Here is a 14709-nt window from a genome sequence, read left to right on the forward strand (position 1 = left end):
ACAGTCCATGAATCCATTGTTTTACTGACGAACATCTAAAGAAGTGGTACCATGAGCATTCTAGGACAGGTCTCCTTCCGTCTTTCAATGTGGTCCATCATCTTCACAGATTTCCTAATGCTAAACCAGCTCTGGATTCCCTGGAGAAGCCCAACTTGGTCATGATGTCTTCTTTTTCTTTTTAATAAATTACTGGATTCAGTTGGAAACTTTAACACGGAGGCCTGCAGGCAGCTGCAGGTGGTAGCTGGCCGATCGCAAAACCAGGACCCTCCTTGAAGGGCCTCGTGTAACTTCGGGTGGCCAGCATAGCCGACTCCTTCCTGACTGTTGCAGGCACCCAATCCACACCTCCCGCCCCCTCCCCTCCCCCTGGGGAGGCCCTCCACCCGGCTCCAGGCCCCCGGGCCAATGTTTGCTTTCCTTGTAGAGCAGAGAAGGATGGCAGCTGCCACATGGGCCCCCGCCACCCACCCCCCCAGCTGGGTCATTGCCAGGTAGCGGGCCTGCCTCTCCTCCTGTTCCTAACTGAGACTCGGCCGTCTGCTGGGAGAACCCCAGTCCACCCAGTGTCCATGCTCACCTCGCCACCCCTAGGGCAGCAGGAGAGAATGCCACCTACACAGCCAGGTGCCGCCTTGCTGGTGGAGGTTAATACTGGAGAATCAACTTGGGACAGAGATGCAGGTCGCGTCTTATTGAGAGGTGATGGGGCACTTGGATGAGAAGCACAATTTCTTCACAAGGATGCAAGGACTTTAAGAGATCATTTGGTAGAGTGCTTTTGGGGGGAGGGGAGGGGAGGGGAGGGAGGGGGAGGGGAGGGGAGAGGGAGGGGTCTTCCAGGATCTGCCTCTTCTGCTCCCCTCCCCACTTCAAGCAAGTCAGCAGCTGTTGTGTTTGATGCCCTCGGGGGAGCACGTGGTGGGGTCTACCTCTGCCATCACCGGATCTCCCTTCTGGCTTTTTTATTTTGTAGGAAACCCTAAATACTTGGGGAAAGGGAACTTAAGCACCTTGAAGAAACGTAAATGATCACACAGGCTTAAAAGAGGTGCCCAGCCACTTCTGCCTCGTAACACAGTCCTGCCTCTCTGAGAGGACAAAGCCCAGAAAGGAAAGAGCCGCGGGGGGTGTCTGGCCCGATGCGCCGCAGGCAGTGCGACAGTGGAGCAGTGGCACCTGCTCTCAGCAGCAGCCGGGGTGTGTGACGCCCGAGGACCAGATGGACGCCCGCACGTCAGCACTGTGTTAAACCCGGGGGCTGGGAGGGACGGAGCCCTGGGGACCAGCATAGTCACACGCCCCATCTGCCAGCGCGCAAGCTCAGGGTTAGAAAATGCATTGGGGAAAATGTGACCCGGAAGGTCGTCCGGTCCGTGGGCCACGAGGCACACTTGCCGCACCTCATGCAGGGGTGGATTCTGCCCGCTGTGTCTCTTGAGCCCAAAGCTGCAGCTCAGGCTGTGCCTGGCTCGTGACTGCAACTTGCCGACGCGCCCCGGGAAGAGGCAGCAGCATCCCGGGCGCCTGGCTCGCACACGGGTACCCGGGGACCGGAAGGGACCCAGCAGGCTGGCTTTTAAGGCTGAGAAAAGCCAGCGCAGGGAGAAGGGCTCTGGAAGTTTCCAAGCTTCCTGCCAGCTGCGGGAGCCACGCGCTTTCAGGTCCTGTGCATCCCCACGGTAACACGTCATGCCAGGATCGGGCGTGCGAGTTTGCGACGCCTTGTTCTTAATTTCTCCCCGGCTGTTATCATCATCTTATTGTCTCTGTGCTTTTCCCGTCGGGACAGGGGCCTCCGACACTCCACAGCCGGCACGCGATTGGACGCAGTGGAGCACACCGGCGGTTCTGCTTTACTAAGGGAAAATGGAAATAAATTCACTGCCCAGAAAAGATCAAACCATGAAATCACACAGAAACAGGAAGGAACCAAAAGGTTTCTCTGCATTGTGCTCTGTGCCGATTCCTCAGGTTAACCATTAAATTGTCTTTTAAAGCCATTTTCTTTATTTCTCCCCTTTTTTGAACTAATCCTCTCCAACCATCCAGCACAGATTCAGAACCACTAACCTAGAAAAGAGGGGAAAAGTGAAGGTCGCCTTGGTAACGGGAGACGTAGAGCGGCTGCATCTCCCTGCCTGGAGGATCTGATCCGTGCATTCCGGAACTGCTCTTGCGGCCAGGCTCTCAGTATCCTTGCCTGGAGGCAGCGAGGAAGCTTGAAAAAGACAGCGCCAACACCCCTGCGTTCGCAGGACCATCTCTGCCTGCTGATACAGCCCCTGCTTCTCCCTCGGGGTTTCTAAATCTGCTCTTGGTGTCTGTTGCAAATCTGCCTTTCCCCCGTTTTATCCGTTTTATCCTCACGTCTCTGTTTAGATCATCAGAAATGACTTTGGAAATAAAATAGTACCCTTCGACCCAGAAATTCCCACCTGGGAATCTAGATGAATGCACTAATCCACAAGACAGAAAAAGCTGTGGGCCTGAAGATGTTCACAGCAGCGTGTTTTATACGGGAGACAGATGGACGGCAACTTGCGTATGAAATCGTGGGAGGATGGTTACGCAATGTGTAGTATATACAAGAAATGGATAAAAATGGAGTCAACAAAATTATAACTAACACTACCTGGCAATAGAGGAAAACACATCTCACAATCTTAAATCTTCAAAGAATACAAAATCACACACACAGCAGATAAAATATGTACACACGAGAGAGGGCTAGAAGGAATGTACAAAATACTATTAGTTGAGGTGTTAGGTGAGTCGCCTTAAGCATGGTTTCCCCTGCTTTTCTAATTAATAAAATGAATAGCCCCTTTCACTTCTTAAAATATAAAACAGCATCATAACTTAGAAAAGGTTTCTTACCCATTTTTAATTAAAAAAAAATAAATAACCTGTAAGGTATGTGGCCAAGTGAGTCAAGAAAGATAAAAGTTGAGCTTTTTCAAATCTGGAAAAAGACGTCTCTTCACCAGAGCGCCGACATTGCTCTTCTCGCCACCCTTGTTTTGTTTACGTTCCCCTAGGTAAAATGTTAATTTTTTATTATCTATTTTGTTGAAGGCTACCTTCCACGTGACCTCTGGGTCTCGAGGTAACCATTTCTCTGATTGAGCCTCTTTACTGTTGCTCCGTCAATCACGCCCTTGCCCTCAGCACTGAAGGCTCAGAAAGTCATGCTTGTTAGGACTGGAAGGGATGTCAGAGCTCACCTCTCCCGTGTTTCTCCGAGCGGGGTCAGTTGAGGGTGGGGATGTACGGGCTGTGCTTTTACTTCTTCACTTCACTGTGGGTTGATAATTGCATCATAGCTCTAAGCAGGAGGCATTTATATGTAGTTTTATAATCATATATATTTAGGTATCATTGCAGTAGAAGTATTTTCAGTCAACACTGGGGAGCGCGGGAATCCTTTCTTTACAAGGGACCGGGCCCTTAGTAAGCCTCCACCTGCCTGCAGGTGCTGAGGACCCTGAGTCCCGGGAGGAGAGTGGCCAGTTCTGCTCCCTGGGGGCGGGGGAGACTGCGGCATCAGCGAGCTTAGCTCTCAGGATGTAGAAGTTCCAGCGGGCACTCATCCGTCAGAGTCTCCATCACAGGTCTGAGAGCTCATTGATGCTGTGTGCTCCCGAGGCCGGCGTTTCAGCGACGATCAGATTCGTGCGTCCAGCCAGGACCTCGCCTCTGGTTCCAGATTTACATCCCGAGCTGCACACTGGACATATCGTCTTGGACATGACTCAGCCAGAACAGATGCCCCAAGTCCTCCCTGTGACGAGGACTCCCCCCCGACCAAGCTTCAGTCGGGTTCTCCTGAGCCTTCTTCTTGGCCTGCTGACCTTAGCTGGCAGAGCCCAGGCCGTCAGGATGCTGGCCAAACCACTTCAGCAAGAGCCCCCCAACCCTTGACACTAACCAAGTTCCTCTTGGTAACTTTCCACTCACTGACCCCCTCGCTCTGCCCTCACCCACTGGCTATAAATCCCCGGCTGCCCGTGATAAATTCTCTCTCTCTCCTATGACCATAGTCTTGACTAAAGTCTTCCTTGCCTGTTTCACTCTGTTCGATTTTTCTTGGACACCCCCCAGAGTCCACAGACCTGTGCTGTTTCTCCACCAGCCCCCAGCTGCCTGAGCCATGAAACCCAGGGGCTGCCACCCTCCCCTGCTTCTTTGCATCCAATCAATCCGTGCCCAATCTGTCTACTTCTCCCTCCCTCCCTCCCTCCCTCCCTCTCTACCCTGGTCCCAGGCACCACGGTCTCCAGCCAACGTGACTGCAGGCTCCTCCAGCTGGTCTCCCCACTTCCACATGGGCCCCCCTCCAATCCATTCCACGCAAGGCGGCACTCACCCACTTAAACCTTTCCAGGGCCGTCCCTTTCTCTGAGGTTGAAGTCCGACCCTTCACCTGGCTACAAGGCCACATGGAAGACTGGAGCACGTCCTTCTCCTTGGCTGCATCTCGCTGTCACCTGCCACCCCGTCCCCTCCACTACGAGCCTTGCTGCTCATCTGTTGGTCCCCAATCACCTCATCTCTCCCTTTGCCCAGGCTCACAGCGTCTTCCACTCCACAGCTGCTTCTCACCTTTGGGTCTCGGTTTAAATATCACCCCTGCAGAGACCTTCCTGGCCCATAAACCTGAAGGGGGCCCCTGTCGCTCTGTTCCATGCCCATGCTTAGTTTAGCAAATTGTGGTTAGGAGTTTATCTCGTGTGCTCGCACGGTCGTGGGTGTGTGACAATGACACCCGCACGGCTGCCTTCGTGGGGCTGACATTCTAGCGGGACGGAAGCAGGATGACAAATGGGCAAATAAATATGTGTGGTTTGTGATGGGAGCTATGAGGGAACTAAGCACAGGCTTGAGTTTGATTAGATACCCTGGACTATTTACAGGTAAAATGAAGTAGTCGAGAGAAGAGAGAGGCGGGGTGGACAAGTAAATGGGATAAAATGTAAACAAGTGGCCAATCGGAGTAAAAGGTATATGGGAGTTCCTTGTACTATTTTTGCAACTTTCCTGAAAGTTTAAAATTGTACTAATTTTTTTTTTTTTCTTAAAAAAACCCGACTCTGATCCCATCCATCGGTTTTGCTCATTTCCCTCTCGCCTTGTCTGTAGCTGAGATTGGAGGTGCCACGTCTTCCCCACCAGGTGGGTGAACGGCCGGGTTGGGACAAACGCAGGCAGGGGTTTTGTCTCCCAGCACGGAGGGCAGAGCGGGTCCCACCGCTCTCGCCCCACCTGGGCACCATCTCACTGTCATTTGGCTTCTAAGTGATAGGGTCCGTGTGTTAAACTGTAAAGTGAATCACAGAAAACTAAAGCCAGGGAGAGTGTCCACTGGATAAAGGACCAGCGGCTGTTGTCACCTTGTCCAAAGGGAGAAAGCCCTGGATGGGACGGAGAGGGAGCAATTGTCTCTGCTGTGTGAATTGGGCAAGGTGGGGGGTGTTCAGGAGGGCTGATAAGGGAGGGGAAGGTGGCCTCGCTCCAGGAGCCCTTTAAAGAGCAGTGTTTCCTTTGTGACCTGTTTCCTTCTTGTTGCCTCACAGGAGGAAGGACCCGTACCAGCATTTCATGCCCTGGCCAGGTCCTTTCCATGTGTCCTCTGCTGTAGACAGCTGGCATTCTGATCTGCCTCAGCCTTCCTGGCAGCGCCCCGGGGATGTGACCCAGCCTCCCCCATCAGATGCATCTGTGCAGAGTCCCAGGGACTTGAGGCCGGAGTGGCTGCAGGAGATGGAGAGCCCGGGCGGGCAGGGCCAGTGGCTGGCGTGTCTGTATCTGTGTACCCACGGCGAGGCTGCAGGTGTGGCTCCCAGAGGTCCCGCCACCCTGCAACTTAGCCAGCATACATATATATTCGCATCTCACTGTCTGTACACTACTTTTATTGTGGTAAAATACACATAACACAGCATTTACCATCTTCACCATTGTCAAGTGCACGATTCAGTGGCATTAAGCTCTTCCTTGAGGTTGTGTAACCGTCACCGTCCTTGAACGCTAGAATTTTTCATCCCCCCAAATGGAAACCTGTACCCGCTAAGCGATCACTTTCCAGCCCTCCACGCCCAGCGCCCGGCAACCGCTGACCTGCGTCCTGTCTCTATGGATCCGCCCGCCCTGCACATTTCGCCCAGCTGGAATCGCACTCTCTGTGGCCTTTTGTGTCAGGCTTCTTCCCCTCAGCATGGTGCTGTCAAGGTTCATCCCTGCTGCAGCGTGTTGGCAGAACTTCACTCCTTTTTAGGGCTGAATAGAATTCCATTGTACGTATAGACCACACTTTGTGTAACCATTCACTCGCTGATGGACATTTGGTTGTTCCCAACTTTCGTCTACTGTGAACAGAGCTGTTGTGAGGATTCGTGTGCAAGTTTTTGTTTGAATTCTTTGTTTCAATTCTTTTGGGTCCAGACCCAGGAGTGGAATTGCTGGGTCATGTGGTAGTTGTATGTTGACTCTTTGAGGAACAGCCAGACTGTTTCCCTCAGCATCCTTTTAGTACATTCTTTTGTACTTAAGAAAATGGGCAGCTAAGAACCCTGACTACTATCTCATTCCCATCTTACTGATGGGAAAACTGAGGCTCGGAGAGAGAGAGTGGTTTGCCCGAGGCTCCTGGCGGGCAGGGGCTTGATCCAGGCCACAAACCCTTCAATGGTTTAGTGGCCAGACTTTGGGACGGTGAGATTCCCTTTGTGCCTTATTTCCTGCTGAAACGATGCAGTGATTCCCAATAGGGGTCCCAGGCTCCATGCATCAGTGACAAGGGTCTGGAAGCTGTTGCGAACATCTCACACAGCGAAGTGAAAACCTCCACGTTCCCCCAGCGAGGCTGCTCAGGCTATCTAAAATGTCAAGTTTCTTTGCTTTGGGCAGGAATTAAATCAACCCGGGTGGCAATAAGGTTATGTCCTGCTGATCAGAGACCCTGGCTGGCAGTTATGTATATCTTTGATCAGTTTTAAAAATGAGAAAATGAATACATTATTGCTTGGGAAATGCAGTTGTTTGGTAGATGAGAATCTCTTAAAACATGGGGTCCTTGAGGAGAAAAATCACAAATGTGTTTCTCGGCGGTTAAACAATTCATGAAAGCATTGGCCTGCTCGGGAAACGGCCTTGGCTGGGCACCCAGCGCTCTGGGTCTGGTCTGGGATGTGCTGTTGACACTTTGGGCTGCACGCAAGTGACCACAGCTGTGAGGGCCTCAGTCCCGTCCTCCCTCCCAAGAAGGGGTGACTCTCTGTGCTGGCCTGTGATTCTGACCCACGACGGGGGTAGGCGAGAGATGCTTTTCTTCTGGAGGCTGTGGTGCAGTCTGGCCTCTGCCAGCATCTCAGCATCATCAGAGGCAAGAGATCCTGCAAATGGGGAAGGCCCAAGGACAGCTCCATCCCTCCAGACCCCTCTGCTGCTGTCAGTCCATCCCAGAGACGGACTAGTGGCGCAGTGGTTAAGAATCCGCCTGCCAATGCAGGGGACATGGGTTTGAGTCCTGGTCCAGGAAGATCCCACATGCCGCAGAGCAACTAAGCCTGCGTGCCACAACTACTGAGCCCATAAGCCACAATTACTGAAGCCCGCGCGCCTAGAGCCCGTGCTCCGCAACAAGAGAAGCCACCGCGGTGAGAAGCCCGCGCACCGCAATGAAGAGCAGCCCCCGCTCGCTGCGACTAGAGAAAGCCCACACACAGCAACGAAGACCCAACCCGGCCAAAAATGAATAAAATTAAAAAAATTAAAATTAAAAAGAAAAATTAAAAAAAAATCCGCCATTCACCGTCATCGTCGGCTGGTCCCACCAGGCCCCAGGCGCTTCCTCTCTTTCCAGCCTCCCGTCTGCGTTGCTTCCACAGGGCCCACCGCTGGGCTCCCCGGCAGCTCCCCTGCTCCCCTGGCCGCCGTATGTTCTTCTGCTCTTTGCTTGCACACCTGTGGCCACATCACTCCTCAGCGTCTAAGGTAGCCACGCCTCCTGCCCTTTCCGGCACATCCCCACCAGCCTTCTGGAAGCCTGGGCCCAGCCACGTGCAGCCCCCAGGTGGGGCTGGCTCTTCCCTGCCTCCAAGCCTTTGGCTCTTCCGTAATTGCTTTCTTGACATTTGGCTTGAAAGAGCGACAGAGAGCTTAGCATTTTGATTTCTGGCGACACGCAGTGTCCCTGCCAACAAACGTGGTAAGTCCCAGGGAGCCAGAACACCGGGCTCCTACGTGACTTTGAACCGGTCCGTCCACCTGTCTGGAAAGCATCGTTGCCACCTACACAACTATCCTTACAGACACACAAAAAATTAACATCTGTAAAGGACTTAAACACGCGAGGACAGGCACCTGCCAGCGAGTAAACATACTGGTGAAGAGCCAGCTCCTGAGGGCAAAAAGCTCTCGCGTCCCCCGTCTGATTAATCCTCCAATGCATGTCGCCACCCTCTTTGACAAATGTCCAGGCAGAAGTGTCTTGAGGGGCGGGCCCAGTGGGAAGGAAGCCTGGGGAAGTTCCGGGCCGAGCGGCTCCCTCTGCTTCCCCGGCCCAGCCTCCAAGCACTCTGCTCAGTTTGGACTCCAAGCTTCAGCTTCCCTAGTCCTCTGGCCAGAGACTAGCTGCCCTTCACATGGCCCTTCACTGCACGCCATTTCTAAAGGCCTTGCTTACCAAGGAGGCAGCAAAATACAGGAGGAGACATCTGGAAACGATGCTGGGCCTGTAGCCAAGTGTTCTATCCCGGGCCCTGCAGGGGTCTGGCTGGCAAGTAGCTGGATGACTTTGGGCCAGTCTGGGAGACACTGTTGGTTGCCTGTGAACTAGCATCCCCCATCCCCCTTATTTTTTTGGTAGAGCCTCTAGAGGCTGGAAATGACAGACACTTCCTTCCCCAGGTCTTAAAGCTGGAGTGTGGGCCTGTGAACCACTCCTGGCCAATGAGACTTGAAGGGAAGGCTGAGAAATGTTTTCTCTATGAGAAAAAGAAATTTGTGAGGAGAAACTGAGATCCCTTGCCCTCTCCATTCCTGCTCTTGGAGGCTGTGTGGAGATATGCTAGTTGGTGCTCTTGCAGCCACGTTGTAGCCATGAGGGGAAGACATCGCCCACCTGCTGCAGCTGGCAGAGCAGGAGGAAGAGGCTGGGGTCTCAGTGATGACACTGGACCACGGAACCAGCCTTGCCTCCTCCAGACTTGTTGTACAATGAGAGAATTGTCTAGTCAGTCTCCATTGGTTCTTCATCCAACTAATACAAGTCATTTTACTTCTCTGGGCCTCAGCAATTCATCTCTAAAATGGAGCCACTGGACAAACAATCTCTAAGGTTCCTTTGAGTCCAGACCTTCCAGGATACCGCCATGTGCCACCACATTTTTCCAGAAGCTTCCCAGACCTCACAATCCCTTTAGTTGGGAGTGTGGCCTTCTCTGAACCCACAACCAGATCTCCTTTTTCCCTTTCACTGTCTACTTACCAGGCCCCATGCTAGCAGCTTTCCCATACGTGGTGTCATGTAGTCCTTGCAACACTGACTGTCCCATCCTGCAGATGTGCACCGTGAGGCCAAGAGGTGTTCTCGAGGAACCCACATTTGAGCTTACCTCTGCCTGGCTCCAAAACCCAAGTTTTTAACCATCTTGTTAAACCTCTTGTGTTTTCTTGAAAACGTGCTTTAAGTGACCCCATTCAACAGTATTTTTCAGGTCCTGAGGCCCACACACGGCATCAGTCCAAGAGTTAACAGACTCTCTCCCGGCCTGGGTTGAACAGCCAGTGAACGCTGCCGAGAGCCTGCTGGAGGGGCCGGCACAGAAGAGGCTGGTCACCTGCGTGCGGGCACCCAGACGGGGACAGCGCAGCGTGACCTCTGAGCCGGCCAGCCCCGGGGCCCGCTTCAGGGAGGCCGGCCCTGCTTCCTCTCCCTCGGCCGGGTTCTGCCCGTGGGGACAGGGGAGCTCAGGTAGCCAGCCTCCCCGTGCCGCGAGGAGGCCCTGCCGCCCGCCCAGCCCGGCCGTGCGGTGAGTGACACACAGCGACGTGAGCGCTGGCTGCGGCCCTTGCTGGGGAGCGGCCATTTGCCAGGCGCTGTGCCCTCATCCAAGGGGTGAGACTGTGAACAGACCCAACGTGCTTCCCTCTGGCGGGGCCGCGGTTTCATTCTCATCGCCTGGGTCTGAATTAATCCAGGCCAGAGGGGCAGGGGGGAGGGGAGGAGAGGAGGGAGGGGCTGCTTGCCCGAGGCCAAGGCCTCGCAGGGCAGGGCGAACGAGAAAGGGCTGCAGGTGTTATCTGGACGACCTCCAACTCCCCTGTGACCACCCGGACCACCCTCGCCTGGGCAGACCGGAGAAGTGCCTTGCTGGGGGCACAGTGAAAGCCCCTTGCAGCTCCGCCTGGGACATCCTGCCCGCAGGGCCTGGGGCACAGCCTGCGCTGGGGCCCTACAGTCAGAGCCGGTCAGCCCCTGCACTTCCTCCTGCCCCGAGGGGCAGATCCCTGGGAGGCCCAGGAGCCTGTCTCTACCGGGGAGAGCACCTGGGAACCGCTCCCCTCTGGCCACTGGTGTCGAGGGCATCCACACCCGCTGGCCCTCTCTGCGCGGCCGGACCCGGCCTGGCTGGCTTTGCCTCAATTCAGAGCCAGCTGGGAGGCTCCCCTGCGTCTCAGCTGTGGGTTCTGGGCCCTGAGGCCGAGCTACCAGTTCAGACACCGCTGCCCTCCGGTGGTTCTGCCCAAGGGGCTGCCCGGCCGGGTGCACTGAGGCTGAGAGAGACCGAGCCTCCTGGGAAGGCGAGGCTTGAAGGCCTCCCTCCACCCAAAGACACGGCAGCCCCCATTTACTCGGGGTTCCCTCCATGGGCACATGCGGGGCTGTCTTTTCAGAGTCCTAAGGACAAGGGGTTACTCCCTCTGTCTTGGGATCCCTATTTGCTTTCTAGGGTGCCCACAGACCGGGTGGCCTAAAACAACAGAAAATATTCTCTCACATTTCCAGAGCCATCGGCAGGCCATGATCCCTCTGAGACCTGTAGGGGGTCCCTCCTTGCCTCTCTTAGCTTCTGGTGGTCTGTCTTCACATGGCTGTCTTTTTATAAGGACACCAGGCAGCGTAGGAATCTTTTTTTTTTTTTTGCGGTACGCGGGCCTTTCACCGCTGTGGCCTCTCCCGTCGCGGAGCACAGGCTCCGGACGTGCAGGCTTAGCAGCCATGGCTCACGGGCCCACCCGCTCCGCGGCATGTGGGATCCTCCCGGACTGGGGCACGAACCCGTGTCCCCTGCATCGGCAGGCGGACTCTCAACCACTGCGCCACCAGGGAAGCCCTCGTGGGAATCTTAATCATTGCGTCTCCATGGACCCCGTCTCTAAATGGGGTCTTGCCCTGGAGGTGCTGGGGTAGGACTTCAAGGTCCCTTTTGAAGGATGGATACCATTTTAATCGTAACAGGGCCCCAAGGATCTAAGGGGGGCGTTTGCTGCCTTGCAGCCTGGCTAAGCCTCAATCCTCCTGGCTAAGGAGCGCACGGCTCCAGCTCAGGGCATCTCTGGACGTGACACACACACACACACACACACACACACACACACACACACACACACACACGGATCATCTGGGACCTGGATAAATGCAGGCTCTCATTCAGCAGGTCCAGGAAGGGGCCCGGGACTCTGCATTTCTCATGCTCCTGGTAAGGAAACCACACGTTACAGAGCAGGGGGCAGGTCCACTGAGCCTTCCTGAGGAGGTCAGGTACCAGCAGCCCCTCCCCCGTGGAGAGGCGGACGGAGGAACACCCCAGCTTAACAGCATCCGCACGTACGCCAGGCCTCACTCTGGCCCAGCTCTCAGGGGCGAAACCCCCGGGAAGGAGAGGACGGCAGACTGAGCTGCCTTCACCTCTGCCTGGGTTTCCTTGTTCACCCAACTCAGTAACATCCTGTGCTTCATTTCTCTTGGGAAACACCTTAGGAAGGGGTTGCCGGGTCATATAGTGAATGCATGTTTAACATTTTTTATAACAGCTTTATTGAGATATAATTCTCATCCCATAAAATTCACCCTTTCGAAGCACACAATTCAGTGAATTTTCATGTATTCAGACAGTCAAACAATCATCCCCACCTTCTAACTCCAGAACGTTTTCCCAACGTGGGTTTTTAAGAAAAATACGGATTCACTTGTAATGGTCAGTATATCGTGCTAAAAACTGAGTGTTGCCCACTTCAATCCATTCAACCCTCATCACAACCCCAGAGTGACTGGAATCCCCAACTCACATTATTGTTCCTGCAGCTGCACCCTGTCCCCTCCCCCGTGCGGCCACTCTCCTTGGAGAGAGCTGCCTGCCCCAGGTGTGCGGTCGACTCAAGAATGATCTTGCCCGCAGAGTCCCCGAGCCCCTTCTACACCCACCTCTATGCCTGCTCCCTCGGCGCCGAGCTGCTGTCTCCACTTTGGAGCCGTGGTGCGCATTTGGTTGTGAGATGCAGCACGTGTGATTTGTTTCTCTTCCTTTGTGGTATAGTTTACGCACAGCGAAAGGCACAGATCTTAAAGCATACAGTTTGATGAGTTTTGACAAATGCACCCGTCCACGTAACCTGCATGTCTATCAAGATAGAGAACATTCCCATGGGCCCGTTTCCATCAATCTCTTCCCAGGCCCAGGTGACCTCTGATCTGCTTCTTGCCCCTACGGATGAGTTCCGCTGCTCTGCAGCTTCCTGGATGCGTGGCCCTGATGACTTAATAATGTTGAGCATCTTTCCGACTTACTGGCCATTTATAAATCTTTTTTTGTGAAGTGCTTTTTCGTTTTTTAAAAAACTTTTTTTTAAATTACTGAATTATAGGAATTTTTCCCATTTTTCAAAAGATTTTTTAAAAAATTATTATTGAATTGTAGGAATTCTTTGTATATTCTGGATATAAATCCTTTGTTGAATATACGTGTCACGATATTTTCTCCCAATCTGTGGTTTGTCTATTCTTTTTTTTTTTCTTTTCTGGCCACACAGGGATTGAACCTGTGCCCCCTGCAGTGGAAGGGCAGATTCTTAACCACTGGACCGCCAGGGAAGTCCCCCTATTCATTTTCTTAATGACGTGTTTCAAAGAGCAGATGTTTTAAATCTTGAAAAAGTCCAGTTGATCATTGTTTTTCTTTACTAGCTCTTTCTGTGTCCTCTCTAGGAAGTCACCGCCTCTACCCAAGGTCACAAAGATAGTCCTTTACATTTTCTTCTCTAAGCCTGACAGTAAGGTTTGGGCTTTTATATTTAGGTTCCATCTTGAATTAATTTTTGTGTGACGTGTGGCGTCGGGTTTGATTTACACGGGGACCCAGTTGCTCCAGCACACCTGTTGAAAAGACTTTCCTTTTTCCATTGACTTGCTTCGGCATCCTAGTTGTTTCTTATTAGTAATAAAATATAGATGACTTCAAACGAGTCACTCAATAGATTCGAAGCCGTTAAAAATAGATTTCAAAGTTTCCTCTGTAATAATGCCAGTCTCACACACCTGCGTCCTGAAAGCCCTTCTTGTTTGGGAGAGAAGGGCGACTACACAGCCAGCAGGCCATGGTCGGCACACAGCCCTGGGCACCCGTCCTGCCCGAGGGCTCCAACAGCCCAGGGTGTAGCCGGGACACAGCTGGGACGTGCTGCTTTAGCGTTGATCCCACTGGTTAAACTGATTTCCTCCTTGGATCAATCCTTGTAGTTTAACCAGCCTCACGTGCCCTCCTTGAAGTCTCCTGTTTAACTCAGTGTGGCCTGGTCGCCCCGCGTCCTTTGGAAGTGCGTGCAGGCCAAGCCCTCTTTGAGTCTTGTGTCCGAATAGACAAACACATGTGCACGTGCGGGCCTGCACTTGGGGAGCAAAGGCTGTGGAGGGCGCCCCCATCTCACACCTGAGACTGCAAAGGGCGAGGCACCGCCACTGTGTTCTCATCCGTGTCGTTTCTTGGCAGACACAGGGCACGGCAGGAAGACCGCGGGCTTTGGTCTTACAGAGAGCGGGCCTTCAATCCTAGGTCAATTTCCCGCTCATGGGAGGACCCCGGGCCTGGTCCTTGGCCTCATGTTCTTAGCTCCTAGGTGGAGGTGCTGTGGTTAAGTTTCAGAGTCTGTGTGAGGCTAAAATGAGATGCTTAAGAGTTTTACACACAATCTTCTTCCTCCTTGCTGAGCCGTCCACACTCGGTCCCTGGACGGAGGAGAGGGTCGTCACCTCCATCTCAGAGCGGAGAACATTTAGCCTCAGGGATGCTAAGTGACTCACCGTGGCAGAGCCAGGTTTAGGCCTGATCGAAGCTCAGCCTCAGGCTCGGTCCAATGCTCCAAGAGGCACCTGATCCACCCGCCCCAGACCGGCCCCAGACTTGGGAATGGGCCAGACAAGGGGCCCGAGCTGGGCGGTCTCCTGCCTGTACAAGTGTCTGTAGCCCCTGCCTTTGAACAGGGCACCGGCTTTGGGTGTGTGTGTTGCTGTTGTTGGCTTTTGTAGACGCCATCTAGGAGACCAGAGCCACTAGGATCTCGAGTAACTGGTCACCGAGGGCAAGAAGAACTTTCCTCCTGCTGCCCCACCTTCCCGGGCGCTGGGACGCAGCCTCCTGGGAGCACGCACTACCCTTGCAGGGTCCTAGATTGTTCAGTTCTGGACTTTCCTGTCGCTCAGCAGCT

Source organism: Phocoena sinus, chromosome 11 (assembly GCF_008692025.1).
Source record: "Phocoena sinus isolate mPhoSin1 chromosome 11, mPhoSin1.pri, whole genome shotgun sequence".
Classification (NCBI taxonomy): domain Eukaryota; kingdom Metazoa; phylum Chordata; class Mammalia; order Artiodactyla; family Phocoenidae; genus Phocoena; species Phocoena sinus.